Source organism: Melitaea cinxia, chromosome 9 (assembly GCF_905220565.1).
Source record: "Melitaea cinxia chromosome 9, ilMelCinx1.1, whole genome shotgun sequence".
NCBI classification, from domain to species: Eukaryota; Metazoa; Arthropoda; class Insecta; order Lepidoptera; family Nymphalidae; genus Melitaea; species Melitaea cinxia.
Genome location: NC_059402.1, coordinates 10751531 through 10768172, shown reverse-complemented (window position 1 = coordinate 10768172; position 16642 = coordinate 10751531). Strand labels below are relative to the sequence as shown.

Below are 16642 nucleotides of genomic sequence, written 5' to 3'. Positions count from 1 at the left end.
TTCATTACAGCCTATACAGTCCACTGCTGGACATAGGCCTCCACAAGTTTACGCCAAAAATAACGTGAACTCATGTGTTTTGCCCATAGTCACCACGCTGGGCAGGCGGGTTGGTGACCGCAGTACTGGCTTTGTCGCACCGAAGACGCTGCTGCCCGTCTTCGGCCTATGTATTTCAAAGCCAGCAGTTGGATGGTTATCCCGCCATCGGTCGGCTTCTTAAGTTCCAAGGTGGATGTGGAACCTTGTTATCCCTTAGTCGCCTCTTACGACACCCACGGGAAGAGAGGGGGTGGCTAAATTCTTTAGTGCCGTAGCCACACAGCACAGGTATTTAAACTTAACTGGGCAGAATTTTTTTTAATCGCTTCAGCCTGTAATATCCCACTACTGGACATAGGCCTCTTTCCCCGTGTAGGAGAAGGATCAGAGCTTAATTCACCACGCTGCTTCAATGCGGGTTGGCGGATATATTCCCTACTATGAATAACGATCGCTATCAGGTGTAAATGATAACAACCGGGACCGACGGCTTAATGTGCTCTCCGAGGCACGGAGGGGAGACCCACAAGGACTGCACAAACACCCAGACTACGGCAAACACCTGTATGGCCAATACAAATGTTTGTCATGTGCGGCGATTGAATCCGCACCCGCCAGCGCAAAAGGTACAATCCATGGCTGTAACCGTTTTTTTTTTTAATATCAATACTTTATTCATACCACTTAACCCTTGGTATGGTATGGTATGGTATGGTTAACACGGGCTGGTTTCCGCAACTCGACGACTTTGCGCCTATTTTGCGTGTGTGGGAGTGATTCGGTTCACTCTTGCCACCCAAGCTCCTCCAGAAACTTCAGAAGCTTTTTTGGCTTCTTGAAGATCTCCGGAAGTGTCTTCAGGGTGCCAAGATGTTGTGCCCGGTAAGCCGCTACACCTGGACAGTAAAGAAGTACATGCGTAGCCGTTTCTTCTGTTCCCATGCAAGCTCTGCACAGGGGACTGTCGGTAATGCCCATATTAAATAGGTGTTTGTTATACGGACCGTGTCCAGTCAGTGCCGTAGTTATTTGTCTCAGTTGGCGTCTGTCCAGATTTATTAGAATTCTTGCCAATTTGGCATCAATTTCTGGCAGCGCCAACTTGGCTTGCCTACAGTCCTCAATTTCGGACCATAGTGTGATATGTTTGTGTTTCATGCGTTGTCGAATTCGGCCTTTGAGCCAGCAAGAAGGTAACGGTATAATCGGTTCGGCCCCTATAGCCGTCATACTTGACCCCCTTCTTGCTAGCTCATCTGCCTTGTCGTTACCGCGTGTGTTGTTGTGACCTTTGATCCATTGCAGTGTGATGTCATTATTTTCACCTACCTGCATCAGGGTGTTATGACATTCATAGATTATACCTGACGTGGTCGAGTTACTATCCAGTGCCTGTAATACTGACATGCCGATAGTATACGGATGTGGGAATCCTTTACGTTCCTCCTCCCGATTGTTCTGGCTGGCTCAAGTATACCCAAGCACTCTGCTTGAAACACTGTGCTATAGGTACCAATGGGTAGTGATATATTAATATTTAGGTCTTCGGAGAAAATACCGCTTCCTGACCCTGTTTTCGTTTTTGAGCCATCCGTGAAGATACTCAGGTCTCGCCCAATTGAGGCTACACGTGAATCCTCTTCCAGCTGTATTTTGTATTTTTTATCAAAAATATATTTGATCTGTATTCCGTCATTTGGTGCTTCCATGAACGGAATGTCTTTGGCTATGTCTTCCAGAATCTTAATGTGTGGTGTGCCTGTTGAACACAGTAGTTTGTGAGTCTTTAGTCTTACTGCAGTGGTTGCAGCCTCTTGTTGGATAAATAGGTGAAGTGGCAGAATATTTAGCATGGCCTCCATTGCTGTTGTTGGTGTGGTTCTCATGCCGCCCGTGATTGCCATGCACACCAACCTCTGCCAGCTTTGTAGCTTGGATTGCGTTGTGGTGAGGAGTGTTCTACGCCACCACACCACAGCTCCATAGCTGATCATGGGTCTAATGACCGCAGTATAGAGCCATAGGGTCAGTTTTGGTGTAAGTCCCCAGCTCTTGCCTATCATCCTGCGGCATTGCCAGAAGATGATGCTGGCTTTGTTTAATTTATTTTCTATGTGTTTGGACCAGCTTAGTTTATTATCTAGTATTACACCTAAATACTTTACCTCTGAGGTTAGATTCAGGGTTGAGTTAAAGAGTTTAGGTAGAGTGTAATTCCCCAAGTCTCGTTTGTTCGTGAACATCACTAATTCTGTTTTGTTCGGGTTTATCGATAGGTTATGCTCCTCGCACCATCTTTCTACTAATAGCAGGGCAGTCTGAGTTAGTTCACAAAGTGTACTTGTGAACTTGCCCGTCACGAGTATAACCAGGTTGTCGGCATAGCCTATTGTGTAATATCTGTTGTCGTTTAGCAAGGATATTAGATCGTTTACTACAAGGTTCCATAGCAAGGGCGATAACACCCCTCCTTGGGGACATCCTTTAGCAACGATAGCGCCTTGTTTGTTGTCATTGTCTACTCTTACGATCCTGTTTGCCAGCATGTTTCTGATCCAAGTAATTATAGTTGGGTTTGTATTAAGGCCCCTTCAATGTCAATAAAGGTGCCTAGGCAGGATTCCTTGATTATGAGTGCTTCTTCGATCTTGCCCACTACAGCATGTAAGGCTGATTCTGTAGATTTACCTGCACTATAGGCATGTTGATTCTTGTGTAGGGGTACTTTTGGTAGTACGTTATCTCTCAGGTACCTATCGCATAGTCTCTCCAAGGTCTTTAGGAGGAAGGATGTGAGACTGATTGGCCTATAGGACTATGCGTCTGAGTAGTCTGCTTTACCGGGTTTAGGTATGAAGATAACCTTTACTTCCCTCCATAATTTCGGCACATAGCCAAAAGCTAGGCAGGCTTGAAAGATTGTGTTAAGTGTGTGATTTAATCTTGTGCCTCCCCATTTGAGAAACGCAGGGTAAACACCATCTGGCCCTGGCGTTTTAAATGGCTGGAAGCTCCTGATTGCCCACGCTCTTTGGTTGTATTACCTCACTTGCGCACTTCCAGGCGCTGTCTGATGTGGTGAGGTTTGTATCTTGCCAGCTAGTTGTAGTAACCATAGTGCAGTCAGGGAAGTGCGTCTGGATTAGCACTTGGTGTGACGCTTCTGATGATTTGGTGTAGGTATTATCTGTTTTCTTTAGGGACACCAGTTCTCGTTGTGGGTCCCCAGTAAGGATTTTGCGGATTCTACTGGCCTGCACAAACGACTCGATCGCTTCGCAGAACTTTCGCCATGCTCGAGTTCGCCAGTATCTGATTCGCTTCTTGTACAAGGCCTTTACGTTTCTGTAGTGATCCCAATCCTGGTTGTTATATGTGTTCATAGCTCTATTGAGTGTTTTCCTAACCTTAGCTCTGAGGCGTTTTAACTCTGGGCCCAACCATGATTTTTTGTCGGTTGGGTTATCCGGAGGGTGAATTAGTGGGCATGTTGCTTCGTAGCATTTTGTTAACAAAGATGTTAGTTTCTCCACTAGTTCTTCTATACTTTAAGTGTTTGTTATTCTTTCAGGACAGTCAAGTGCTTGTAGCCCTTTTTCGAGCATTGCACGAAACTCTTCCTTGTTAGTCTTACGCACATTCCTATAGGGTTGTATGGGTGTTGGGACTAGTCCTAGATCGAAGCGTATCCACCTGTGATCTGAGCAAGACGCTTCGTCAGACACGTGCCAGTTCGATATGAGTTTCGACCCGCCGTCGTTTGCCAGCGTGAGATCGATTATGGTTCTAGCACGCCTGGTAACGAACGTGGGTTTGTTACCTGTGTTGATAATGTATAGTTTAGTAGTGGATAAGTATTCAAAAAGTGTCTTACCTCTGTTATTAGTTTTTTCGTTACCCCAGACTGTGTGATGACAGTTCGAGTCTGTTGCAACGATGATGTCTAATTTCTCTGACTCGCAGTAGTTGACCAGCCGTACTAGGTCTTGTGGTAGGGGGTCCTCTCCGTCTGGCATATAGACAGACGTGAGAACTACTCCCCGCGATGTGTTCGAGGGATTAGCTGTTTTAATTGTGCAGATATCTCTGGAACAAAATTCTGTTAGGGTCTGCACGGGTATGTTATTAAAGACAAATATAGCTGCCCTTGGGTTAGATTCGTTACTTGTTATAAGCTTACCTTTGAGGTTGCCTAATCCTTGTCCCTGACTGCGATAGCCAGGGTTCTTGGATGAGGGCTACAGCTGTATTGTTTATCTCCAACTACCTACGCAGCTGTGCCGTAGCGGTAAGGCTGTGGTAGAGATTGATTTGAAGAGCTCGACAACTGGGTAAAAGCGACTCCGTCATCAGAGTCGTCCCCTGTCCCGAGGTCGAGTTCTTGTATCCCTTGGGCCCAATCCCCGACACTATCCGCCTCATCACCGTCGCTCGCCATGTCGGCGTTCGTCGGATCGTGCGCAGTGTCCGAGAGGGTGCCTTCGGGAGTGTCATTCTCTTTACCGCTGGTGCCCGGTTGTTGGGTAGACTCCTCTACCATCATCGGGGTTTCCCCTGGCTGTTTCTCCTCCGTTGGTGTTGTTTCTCTCGATTTTGGTGGTATGTCAGTAAACCGTCCCTTGCGTTCTTCGAACTTAATGTAGACGGCGCCCAGCATATAGCATAGTTGCCGTCCACGTTCTAGAATGCTAGGGATTAAGTCCTCTGGTATACTGACTACTATAAAGGTGCCTGTAGCCTGTTTTTGAGCTGCGTGCAGCAACCATCGATCTACTTCAGCCCAGGGGTTGAAGTAGCGAAGTGCTTCCCCAATCTTACTAGTCTCAGTTTTACCTGGTATTAAGATTCCACACCTGACTTTCCTTGGTAGGTCCGATTTTTTCCGGACTTCCAAGCTGACTCCGGAAGTCAGTGTGTGGCCGTTGATATTACTCCTCACCCACTCCATTGCCTCGACGTTCATGCACCACAGCTGTAGAGAGCCGTTAGCATATGTCGGTTTGCCTTGGGACGTGGGTGGGTTGCTAGCTCTGGCCTGAACTAGAGACCAGAGTTTGTTATTGAGCATCTCTTCTATTTCTTCCGCTTGTTCTCTGGTTAGGTGTCCCGCGTTTGTTGCTGTGACGGCCGCAATCAGATCGGACTTAGCGGCCGCTGCATAGGATTTCGGTGTCGCACCAGTGCGGGCCTTCTTGTTGGCCCCGCTAGGTGTCACCGTATCCTCGGGACGATGTCTTTTGTTGGTAGTTTTTGAGGTACCCGGTTTAGGTTCTGGCGTTGCTTCCGGGTTAACCTCTGCTGCTGGTGCCAGAGCATTTTCAGCTCTTAGCTTCCTCTTTCGCCTGTTTATAGCATTGGGTCTTTTTCTGCGTTTGTCTGGCTCGTTTTTGTCAGAATTTGCAGTGTTTGTGTTGGCCTTCTTGGTTTGTTGTGGCCTGTTTGATTTTTTGGAGGTGACTACCGTCCACGGTCCTCCTTTGTCCGGTCCTGGTAGGGTGGCCGCAGTCGCCCCCCCGGACGTCCCCTTCTCAGCGGCTGCGATTGCTTCCGCGTCAGCCGACGGGGGCAAAACCACGTTACTGGATGCCACCACATCTGCTTCAGCGTCGGCTCTCACTCCGCCAGTCGTGGACGCCGGTGGAGCACCTACGGCCGCCCCCCTCCCCGCACCAGTCGCTCCAGCCTCTGTCACCGTTGGGGGGGCCTCCAGTATCCTGGCTGCCACCTTCCCTCCCGTGGCAGAGGCCGTCGCAACCGTCGCAGGGCGGCCCGAGGTAGATGAGGTAAGGGGGCCCCATGGGGCCACCACTGTCCTCGATTGTTGGTTTTTTGTGGATGTCGTTGGAGCGGGTTTAGAAACCTTGGGTTGCCCCTTGGTCTCCTTACCTTTTCCCCCTTTCCTACATTGTTTTGCTCGATCTGTAGCGTGGGACCCTCTTACAGGAGAACCTGTGATTGGAACACCGGACGCGTTCGCAGCAGTTGTTTTGTTGGGGGTTTCTTCGGGATGTCCCTCCGAAACCGCCTGTTTGTCAGTGTTTTTTATGAATCCTGAAGTATCCATAGTTCGTAAAGAAAAATCTTCATCTGCTGAGCTTCCCACCCTCCTTCGAGCCCGCAACTGGGAGTGCTATATGAGCACTAGGACTACCCAGCAGATATAGGTGAAGAGAGTTGGCGTACAGCGCGACATCAGGAGCTCGGACGCACGTGCCCGGGAGCCGCATGCTATGTGTGGCTGGTAGACCGGATTCGGATCTACCAGTTGTTCCACACATCCTTGCTCCGTCAGCATGGCCTTCCGCTTTTCCCCCTCTACCTCACCTACGGCCCTCTGACGGGACGTATAGCCGTTTCCCCCAAGCTGGTTAGACTCGGGGGCTACTGTTTAGCACGAAATCGGGACCAAAGGAGCGTGTTGTCGGCTGGTCTGGCACGACTCAACCTCCCAGGACTCCGTCATCCGCGCGTACAGCGATCAACTGCGGAGGCTCTACCGCAGGTAGGCATTTGTAGTTGAGATCCACCGGGTCACCTACTATACCCGGCAGATGGCCTGTCACACTTAGCTACAGCAGTCCGGGGTAGATGGTAGTTTGCGGCGCCCGTTTCGACCACAGTATTACCAGGGTGTGCGACCCACTCCAAAAGACCTGAGGCCCTAAGGAATGGGTTCGCCCCCAAGCCCGTACGACGGCGAGCTGAGGGCGACGAGGACGCGTATGACAGACTTGACAGGGACGAGCCAATAGCCTAACGCCGCACACTTAAGCGTACTCACCCCCGCCCTACACCCCCAACTTAACCCTTATGCACGGTCTTATATTCGGTCAAGAAACTAAACCCAATTTCAATGGTGAGAAATTAGTACGATAATGTCATAACTTTTCGTTCGCGTCAACGCCGCTGTAAGTCACTGCTATCAATGTATGCGGTCACGTGGTGCGGTGCGCACTGCACACGCCGGTTGAGTGACGCTAGCCCGTAACTTATAGAAGTCTGTAACATTAAGCTGGCCATTGACGATCAGTTTTTCGCGTCAGTTTAACTGATCAGTTTTTCGCGTCAATTGAAATATTTCCCCACTGACTGGCGTCACTCCGGCTCTTCAGTTTTCGACCGACCGGGCTGTTTTAAGGACGTGTAGGTACTAACTATTTTTGTTAGAAAAAAAATTGGATTCTGACTCCGAAGAAAAAACGTTAATTCTTAAAGCGGCTACTGTTTGTACAATGCTCTATAATTCTATATGGACAGTTTTTATTATTAGTTGTACCTCATCTGTAATAAATATGTCAATGGTCAATCGATCATGCACGGTGTCGTTAATGTCATTAATTATAAATCTATTTATTTATTTCTAAGTACCTATTATTTATATGTATTTATAAAAAAAATGTATCTATATCAGCCGGTAGTTACCTATAGCACAAGTATTACATTGCTTACTGTAGGAAGAGACGACCGTGTGTATATTTATAAATATAAAAATAAAATAAAAATAGTAGGTGTGTTAAATAAAACTTTTTGTCGGTGCTATTTAATTTTATAATTTTCGTCCGTTTTCCACAAACATTCTGAATTTTTATATTTTTCAATAAATTCTGTCATTATGACTCGTCTAGGGGACACCGACGCCGACATTTTAAAAACAAAAACTAAACTAGTCTACTCTCAATCAACGCGGACACAAACATTGGTCCATATTTCGAAATTTCATTCAAATGATATAACTCAATATGTGAAGAAAAACGATCGATATTTTTTGATGAAAAGAAAAATTTAACAAAAGACGAAGGCTAGGTGACTTTTTAATTTTAATAATTATTCAACTATTATTAGACAAAACATATACTTCTTCTTCTTCTTTTATTTTTGGCATACGATCGCCATTAGCGACATTCTGCCAGTGTCAAGTATAAATTATTATAAAAATAAAAAACGCACTTGAAATTTTAATTTTAAATTATCTTGTTATCCAGAAAATAGATAATTAAGGCGGAAAAACATATAAAAACATGCACAAAGAACAATGGCGAAAAAGTTGTTGATAGAATTCCTAAGCGTCTATAAATGTCTTGATGTAAAATGTAAATGAAATAATTTCTTACGTTTTTTCAATATATTTTTAAGATCTGTGTAAGTCTAGGAAAAATATCATTTTTAATGAAAAGAACATTTGATTATTGTAAAAATGATTTGACATGTCATTGGAATATTAGGTACCTAGCGATAGTTCCGTTGAATGTTGCCACATGGTAATAAATCTTCTCTTAGTAACATAAATGAACTTTTTGCCTTTAAATAAATAATACACTTTACACGTATTATATTGCATCAAGTTACACGATTTATATTGTATAAACCCGAAACATTGTTTTATTACAAAGAATAACGCGTTATTTATTTATTTGCTAAGCCCAATTATTTCATAAATACAATAATAATTCGAGAATGGCAAAGGTAAAATAGTATGATAGCCATGAGAACACTTGAAAATCATAACTGTCATAATTGAGCGAAGGACTAGAATCCAGCTTTTAACAAAATATATATAAAAATAATTTACCCGGTCAAGCAGGAATAGTAGAGTACTGTTGTAGTTGTTTAGTTGGAGGAAGGACTGTTGGATATTGCACGCATACAATGACTTTGGTATGGTACCTTGGTTGGGCGAGACATCAACAAAATATCACAGCACCGGCAGGGTTTCTGGGTGACATTGTTATTAGGGACGATGTAGAATATACGTAATAAGAAAATAATGTTGTTTTATTTTATAAACAGGCCTTTCTTCTATTAGAAAAAATGAGCAGATACTCTGACTGACTGTAGAGGACCACTGTCTTTATGCCACGCATCTGTATATAAGTGGTTTCTAGAGTTTGCTTTTTAACCTAGAGGCCGCACTTTCATTTTTTGCAGGGAATAACCATTTTGTGTGCCATTGTAAACTGTTTCTTAATTGGTTAAGACCTTGCAGGCTGCTCATCTGATTATCTGATAAAAAGATGATCCCATGCTGCAAAGGGCACGATAAGTGGATGGTCCTGGTAACTATCTATGGTGATTATTATTAAAGAAAAATTTAATCAGAAGCGTGGTCTAGAAATTCTAAGAGCAGGGTTTATTAGATCTGTTGACAGCGCTCATGATTTAAGAAGATGAACATCTTTGTCGATCGTCGATTTTAGATCACCTACAGCTAACGCTGATGTACCTATGTAGGAAATACCAAAGGACAGGTAACAAAGAAAATTCCCGAATATGAAATATTTTAGTCCTAAGGTTTAAAACAAGCGTCTAAGAAAAATATTTTTCTTTATTTTATTTTTATTTTATACTTTATTGTACACCACAAATATATTACAAACAAAGCATAAAGATAGTTACAGACAGTGAAGTACAATGGGCGGACTTATGGCTAATTAGCCATTTATTATTTTGCTGTAAGTGCGTCGATAGTCTAAATATATCTACTACAAGGTTTTGTAATCAATCTATCTAGTTATTAAAAATGTAGTTTCGGACTATATTTAACATATATTTGACTCAGTTTTTGATCAGGTACCAACAAGTTGTTGACACATAACCTCTAAATGTTCAACCTGGAATATCTTCAATTCATTACTTCTTTCGGTGGTGCTTCTTTAAGCAAAAGTGATTAGGAATTTAAGTACTATTTTACTACATATTTTTCATTAGTAGACGCTAAAAATTTATGCCAACAAAAATTTGTTAGGGGATCTGCCATTGTCCTTTGTCGAATCGACGATGACCGTTCATGTCAATGACCAAAGAACAAGACCTATTTCCCTCCGGCGTGGGGTATGACAGGGGGATGTAATATCACCGAAACTGTTTACCACTGCGCTAGAGGACCTTGGATTGGGGGGAACGAGGCATCAACGTCAACGGTGAATTCATCTCTCACCTTCGTTTCGCCGACGATATTGTCATCTTTGCGGAGACGCTGGATCAGTTAGGCCAAATGCTGGCCGGCCTAAACGAGTCCTCCCGACGTGTCGGTCTCTGTATGAACTTGGATAAGACGAAAGTTATGTTTAACAACCAAGTCATACCGATACCGGTATCGGTCGATGGTACCCTTCTCGAAGTTGTTCAGGATTATATTTACCTAGGCCATACTATCCAACTAGGCCGCAACAACTTCGAGAAGGAGGCCGATAGGAGGATTCGGTTGGGCTGGGCGGCGTTTGGCAGACTCCGTCGAGTCTTCACTTCGAAGATTCCGCAATGCTTTAAGACAAAAGTTTTCGAGCAATGCGTCCTGCCTGTGTTAACATACGGAGCCGAGACGTGGACACTGACGAAGGGACTGGTCCACAAGTTTAAGGTCGCTCAACGTGCAATGGAACGGGCTATGCTTGGGGTCTCTCTCAAAGACAGGATTAGAAATGAGACTATCCGCGAGAGAACGAAAGTAACCGACATAGCCCACAGAATTAGCAAGTTGAAGTGGCAGTGGGCTGATCATCTGTGTCGCAGGACCGATGGCCGTTGGAGTAGACGGGTCCTAGAGTGGAGACCGCGTCTTGGCAAACGCAGTGTGGGACGTCCTCCGGCCCGTTGGACTGACGATCTACGTAAGATTGCCGGTGTAGGCTGGATGAGGATTGCGGAAGACCGGGATGTATGGCGCGAACTTGGGGAGGCCTATGTCCAGCAGTGGACTGCGATAGGCTGAAGTGAAGTGACAAATTTGTGGTGTTAGAACAACTAAGGAGTATAATAACGAAACGAAGACATTATATAGTTATAGATACATTAAATTTTAATGTTGTTAGCGTCAATAAATTTGCAAGGGTAAGAACCTCTGGATCTTTAAAGAACTGTAAAAGCGAAGTGAAATTAATAGGAAGTGAGATATTAAGTTTGGATATATTATCAAGGAGGCAAAAAGAATTATTAATTGGACAAGAGACGAAGATATGATCGAGAGTTCCATCATCTAATCCACATTCACAGAGAGAGGAATCTTTTATTCTAAGTTTATGAAGAAAAATAGGGGAACAGCAGTGACCTATACGAACTCTACATAAAATCGATACAGTAGTTTTAGATAATTTTTTGAATTTACAGAACCATGGCTTCCTAGGTATTTCTGGTTGAATTGCAGCATAAAACCCACCTTTTGTTCTGCTAGATAATTCCCATTTTTTTTGCCAGACCCGATAAATATCTTTCTTGGGATAATTTAGTAGGTCTAGTGAATCTGCACATTCATTGCCTTTAATACCCGAGTGCCCGGGAATCCATGCAAGTGTTATATTTAAATTTTTCTTGAAGCTTCTAAGAAGGGAGGATTTGATATCTAAAATTATAGAGCTATAGAGTTTCTTATAAAGAGAACTGTATGAAAGGCACTCCTTGAGTCCGAAAAAATGACCGAACCTTTAATATTGTGACTCTCAATAAAGAGACATGCTTCTAAAATGCCGATACATTCCCCCGTGAAGACGGAGGACTGGTATGGACACTGATATAACAACCCTATTTTAGAGTTTTGATAATATACACCAACGCCAGTGGACCCACAGTCAGTCCATTTAGATGCGTCTGTAAAAAAATAATGATTTTTATTCCATCTTTTAGCAACTTCCAATACTAAGCAAGGCGTTAGGAGAGAAAGTTAAAACATCGTAAGGATATTCATAAATTAGAAGCTTATGAAATTGATTAATAGGAACTTCTTGTTTAATGTTTATTAATTTCCTGTAGCTAATAATAAAATAAGGGATGGGTTTCGTGCGCCAATAACTAGAAGTGTTAATCAGGTGGTCTAATATTCTAAGTTATTGATAAGTGGATGATTAATGAAGGAGTTGACTCTCATTAGAAATCTGTCTTCGAGGAATTGAAGTCTAATTGGTGGTTCGCTACATTCCACCTGGAGAGAATTAATGGAAGAAGACCTCATGCATCTCATAATGTGGCGCAAAGCTTTTGCCTGTAGTGAATCAAGATATTTGGTATTTGATTTGTTAATCGTTTCAATGAGAAAGATACCGTAGTCAAAAAGGCTTCTGATAATAGCATTGTATAAATTTTTTTGTGTTAAAAAATGCGCACCCCAAGACACGCTTGAGAGAGCTTTAATTGTGTTTAAGTTTTGTTCACTTTTTTTAATTATATAATCTATGTGCTGACTACCAGATAATTTATCATCCAAAATGATACCTAAAAACCTCACACTGTTATTTTTTGGTATAGCGACGTCATCAATTACAACATTAATTTGGGGTGAGATTTTTTTCTGGAAAATACCACCACACTGCTTTTTGGAGCAGATAAGTGGAGACCTCTTTGTTTAAGCCAATCAGATAAGGAGTCTAAGGAAATTTGTAAGGAATGAGCAGCATCTGGAATAGAGGGACCCTGGATATATAGGATTAGGTCATCAGCATATTGTAATATTTGGCAATTTAAGTTAAGTGACTGGTGTGGGGATGATGTATATAAGTTGTATAATAAAGAGCTAAGGACAGAGCCTTAAGGGAGGCCTTTCCATACTAGTCGGGATCTAAAGTGTTGGGGCCAGTGCCCTGTGCCGTAATGGTAAGGGAAAACTGGTACCCGATGCTGGTTAATGTAGTGGACTGTATTTTTTCGTATCGTATATTGTAGTTTATATTATAAAAAAAATATACAAAACTTGGACGGCTTAGCGTCGCGAATAAAAAAATAATAGTGTTGACGGCTCGGCGTCGCGGATGACAATTAAATTCGTCGGCGCTGCGCTCGCATCTTCGCCGGCACTCCTCGCCCCTTGCGTCGCGCGCGCCCCACGCGATCATCAGGCGCGCACGTACTCAGACATACTTCCCGCGTTGAAGAGTTGTCTTCAATATTTTCAGTCGGCAGGGGGGGGGGCATATATCATGTTGAAGACTCGTCTGATTGCGACCTTCCTGGTGCGAATGTCTGCCACCCTTGCAACTCCATCTTCACCCGTAAGCACACGAACAATTCGCCCCAGCAACCACATGACTGGTTGACTGGACTTGTTCTTTATCACAAACAATGCACCGTCCTTTCAGCGTCTCTTGCGACAGCATCCACTTTGTTTTCTGCTGAAGTAAAGAAACATATAATGAATATGAACCGATAGAGAGATAGATAGATATAGAGAACCGATTTCAAAAGTGTTGCTTCAGTAGTTGGATTCTGTTGAATCTCGCAAGAGATGAGATTTTGGTGACAGTGATCACAGACTGCGGTGCTAACAAGAGAGATCGTCCAATAAGGAGATGAGCTGGTGTTAAAGGACAAAGATCAGACGGATCGTTGGGCACAGGTGTAAGGGGACGTGAATTTAATATTACTTCTAATTGAAATAATAAACTATTCATTTCTTCGTAGTCCAGAAACGTTAAACTCAAAACATAGAATAGGCTGGAATAAATGTAAACCTTATACCTTCCTCAGTCGTGTCTGCCGGTGAGAGCCGCTTAAGAAGTACTGACAAGGCATAAAATGCATCTTGTAACAAATCTAACCTATAAATAAACCTAAAGCTAATTTAAAATAAATTAAAAGCTTCCTTTGTCAGGTCCAAAACATGCTATAAATGCAAAGTCCCTGTTGCTAAGCATACAAACTCACAGACGTAAGATTTTATATGTTTGCAGTCTTTTTTCTAGGAACTATCATTACTGGCTGGTACAATAAAAAAAAAAGGAAATAATACGTTGTTATTTTGAAAATATTATAAATCTAGAAATTAAGTTACAGAATATATAGTTTTATTAAACGAAAAATATAACACTGACCATCGTTTAAAGAAGACAACAAGCAGGTCTGTTCTTAACCTTCGTGAACCGATATCTGCGGGATAGTCCTTGAAAAGAATACCACACGATTTGGAATTTGAGAAACTTTCTTATATTTTGATATAAACTATATTCTAAAAATAATAATCTGCGTAGAGTTAAAAGAAAAGAATACCCTAAAGTCGTGGGTGATTCCTTTAGTATTTTGATTATAGATGGAATGCAGAACGACGAGGGTATCTGTATGTTATTTATATTACCACAAGTAGAACGAAGACATTCAATGACGTTAGATAAAATTATGTAATTGTTGCCTTCCTTATAGTCACTAGCATCAGACTCCATTATAAAAAAGCGTGACTGTGAACTATCAAGGGGCTGATTACTGATATCAGAAGTTTGAGTTTTATCTACTAAACAATGCAAAGAAATTCTGGTTCAATACTCGCCTCGCCACCACCACACCTGAACTGGATACATCAAAAACGCTCAGTCTACACAGATTATTTAAACCTTTACTCGCGCGCCACAGGAAAGCATTTTGACAGTAATTTGTGGATACCAGAGGTAGTTAAATAGGTGTATAATGCCGTACGGATTTCAATGGTACAATGAAATTAATTTTAGAAAGTAGTTCCGGAGAGTTAATTTTATTAGTAATAAGTTTTATTAAAAAAACAATGTCAGCAATTTCACGACGTTTGTATTAAGGAAGCAAGTGGAATCGTGCACATTAATTTAGGTAAATATTAGAGGAGTAAGGTAGCTTTAGACGATAACACAAAAACTTAACAAATTTCATTTGTAGTTGCTCGATTCTATTTGTGTACTTTTTATAGCGGGGATTCCAGGTCTCTGATCCATATTCTAGGATACTCTTAGCAAATCTGCAGTACAAAATCTTATTTTAATATCTTTAAAATTTTCTGAAGTTTGCATGATGAATCCCAGTGCTTTTGGGGTCTTCTTAATAATTTCATCAATATTCTCATCGAAGAGAAGCTTCGAATCGTGGATAACCCCAAGATCCCGCACTTTCGTAAGTCTCTGTAAATTCTGACCCTTTAGTCGATATTCTGATGGAATGTGGGCTGACTAACTAGAGAGTGACAAAAGTGAACACTTAGACGGATTAAGGTCTAATTTATTTAATTCGCAATAAGTGCTCAGACGTAACAAATCTGACTAAAGGTCAAGTACGTCGGATCTGGTTGCGATGGTCTTGTAAATCTTCATATCGTCAGCAAAACATAGCAATTTAGAGTGTCGGAAGCATAATCCAATATCATTTACAAAGATCAGAAACAGCAGTGGACCTAAGAAGGAACTCTGTGGTACACCACTAGGAACAACAACCCAACCAGATATATAGTTGTTGATACAGCTGGGATCTGTTAGGAATATAAGACTCAAACCACTTAAGTAAATCACCACTAATTCCAATATTTTCGAGCTTACGGATTAGGCTAGGATGATGTATTCTATCCAAACATTTGCTGTAATCTGTATAAATAACATCCACTTGCCCTCCCCTCCTCATACCACTAATTATAAATTCGTTTAACAAAATAAGGTTAGATACAGTTGTCCGTTCTTTCAGAGAACCATGTTGGAAATCCGAAAAGAGTTTTTAAGTGAAGAATATCTTATACTATTAAACGAGCAATTCTTGTATATATATATATAGAATCTGAATCTCGGAAACGGCTCCAATGATTTTCATAAAATTTAGTATTTAGGGGGTTTCGGGGGAGATAAATCTATCTAGCTAGGATTCATTTTCAGGAAATGTCGTTTTATCCCTGTTTTTAGGAATTGAAAAAAATATCGTTAAACGAAGGTAAATTTCGCATAAGTTAATGTAGTTGAAATAGCTCGGTGGGAAATCGGCCGCTCGGGATCAACCGACCAACCATGATCGGTTCAAATCCCCATGTTCCTGATCAATTATTTTTTCTTTTTCTTTTTCTAATTGCACTCGTCATTTTTTATTTAAATAGACTGTTCTTATTTTTTATTATTATGTCGGTAAAATCGAAAAATATTATTCATATTTTATCAATATGTAATTCGTATTTATACTTTATGATTTCCAAAAAACACGATTTACTAAAAATACCGAGCTTAGCTCGGTCACCCGGGTACTAATTGTTTATATACTATTTTTGACATGCCATTAATAATGACAACGCGGTATCTCCCGAACACAGAGTAACTCCAATCTCTGTCAATACTGGAATTGTCTTTGATGAAAGCTATGATGCAGATATTCGATGAACAGCCTATGAACTTCGAAATGGTATTACATAGGTAAGGATATTGTTATGAATTACTAACTTTGCTTTTGTGATTTTTACGTTTACTGTATGGCTAAAATTTAGCCTATGTTACTCATTAATAATATAGGATTTTCATGGTGAAATAATTTTTAATATCTGTCCAATTGTTATCTAGCTAAAATATATGTAGGAATTAGGTCACACTGGTTAATAATAATGTAAGGTAACACGAGATAGTTATTAGTTAATGGGAGGGGGGAGACTAACTTCTTAGCATTCGATGGATTCACCATTTGGGTGCCGGATCCAACGTGTGTCAGAGGAAGAAACTCAGAGCAGTTCCTAGACTTCCGACCCAGGTGTAGGTTTAAGGAGGCCCCCTTTGAGATGCGCATCAACGCTCACCGTCACTGCTCGTGTTACCCGGTCAAATTAGAGATCGTATTATATGTAACAATTAATTCGTTTGCGCAAATTAATTATTGAAAGAGTCTAAGTTAAGCTACTATCAGGATACAACAAATACAC

The 16642-nt window shown here is 41.9% G+C and overlaps 1 long non-coding RNA gene across 1 annotated transcript; it reads right to left on the bottom strand.

Moving 5' to 3' along the window:
• Positions 1-531: 531 nt before the first annotated feature.
• Positions 532-7999, bottom strand: LOC123656288. The gene is made up of 3 exons (XR_006743512.1): positions 7898-7999; positions 3658-3662; positions 532-543 (listed from the first exon to the last, which is right to left on the bottom strand). It is a non-coding gene; the product is annotated as an uncharacterized LOC123656288 (long non-coding RNA).
• Between the last annotated feature and the right edge of the window lie 8643 nt (positions 8000-16642).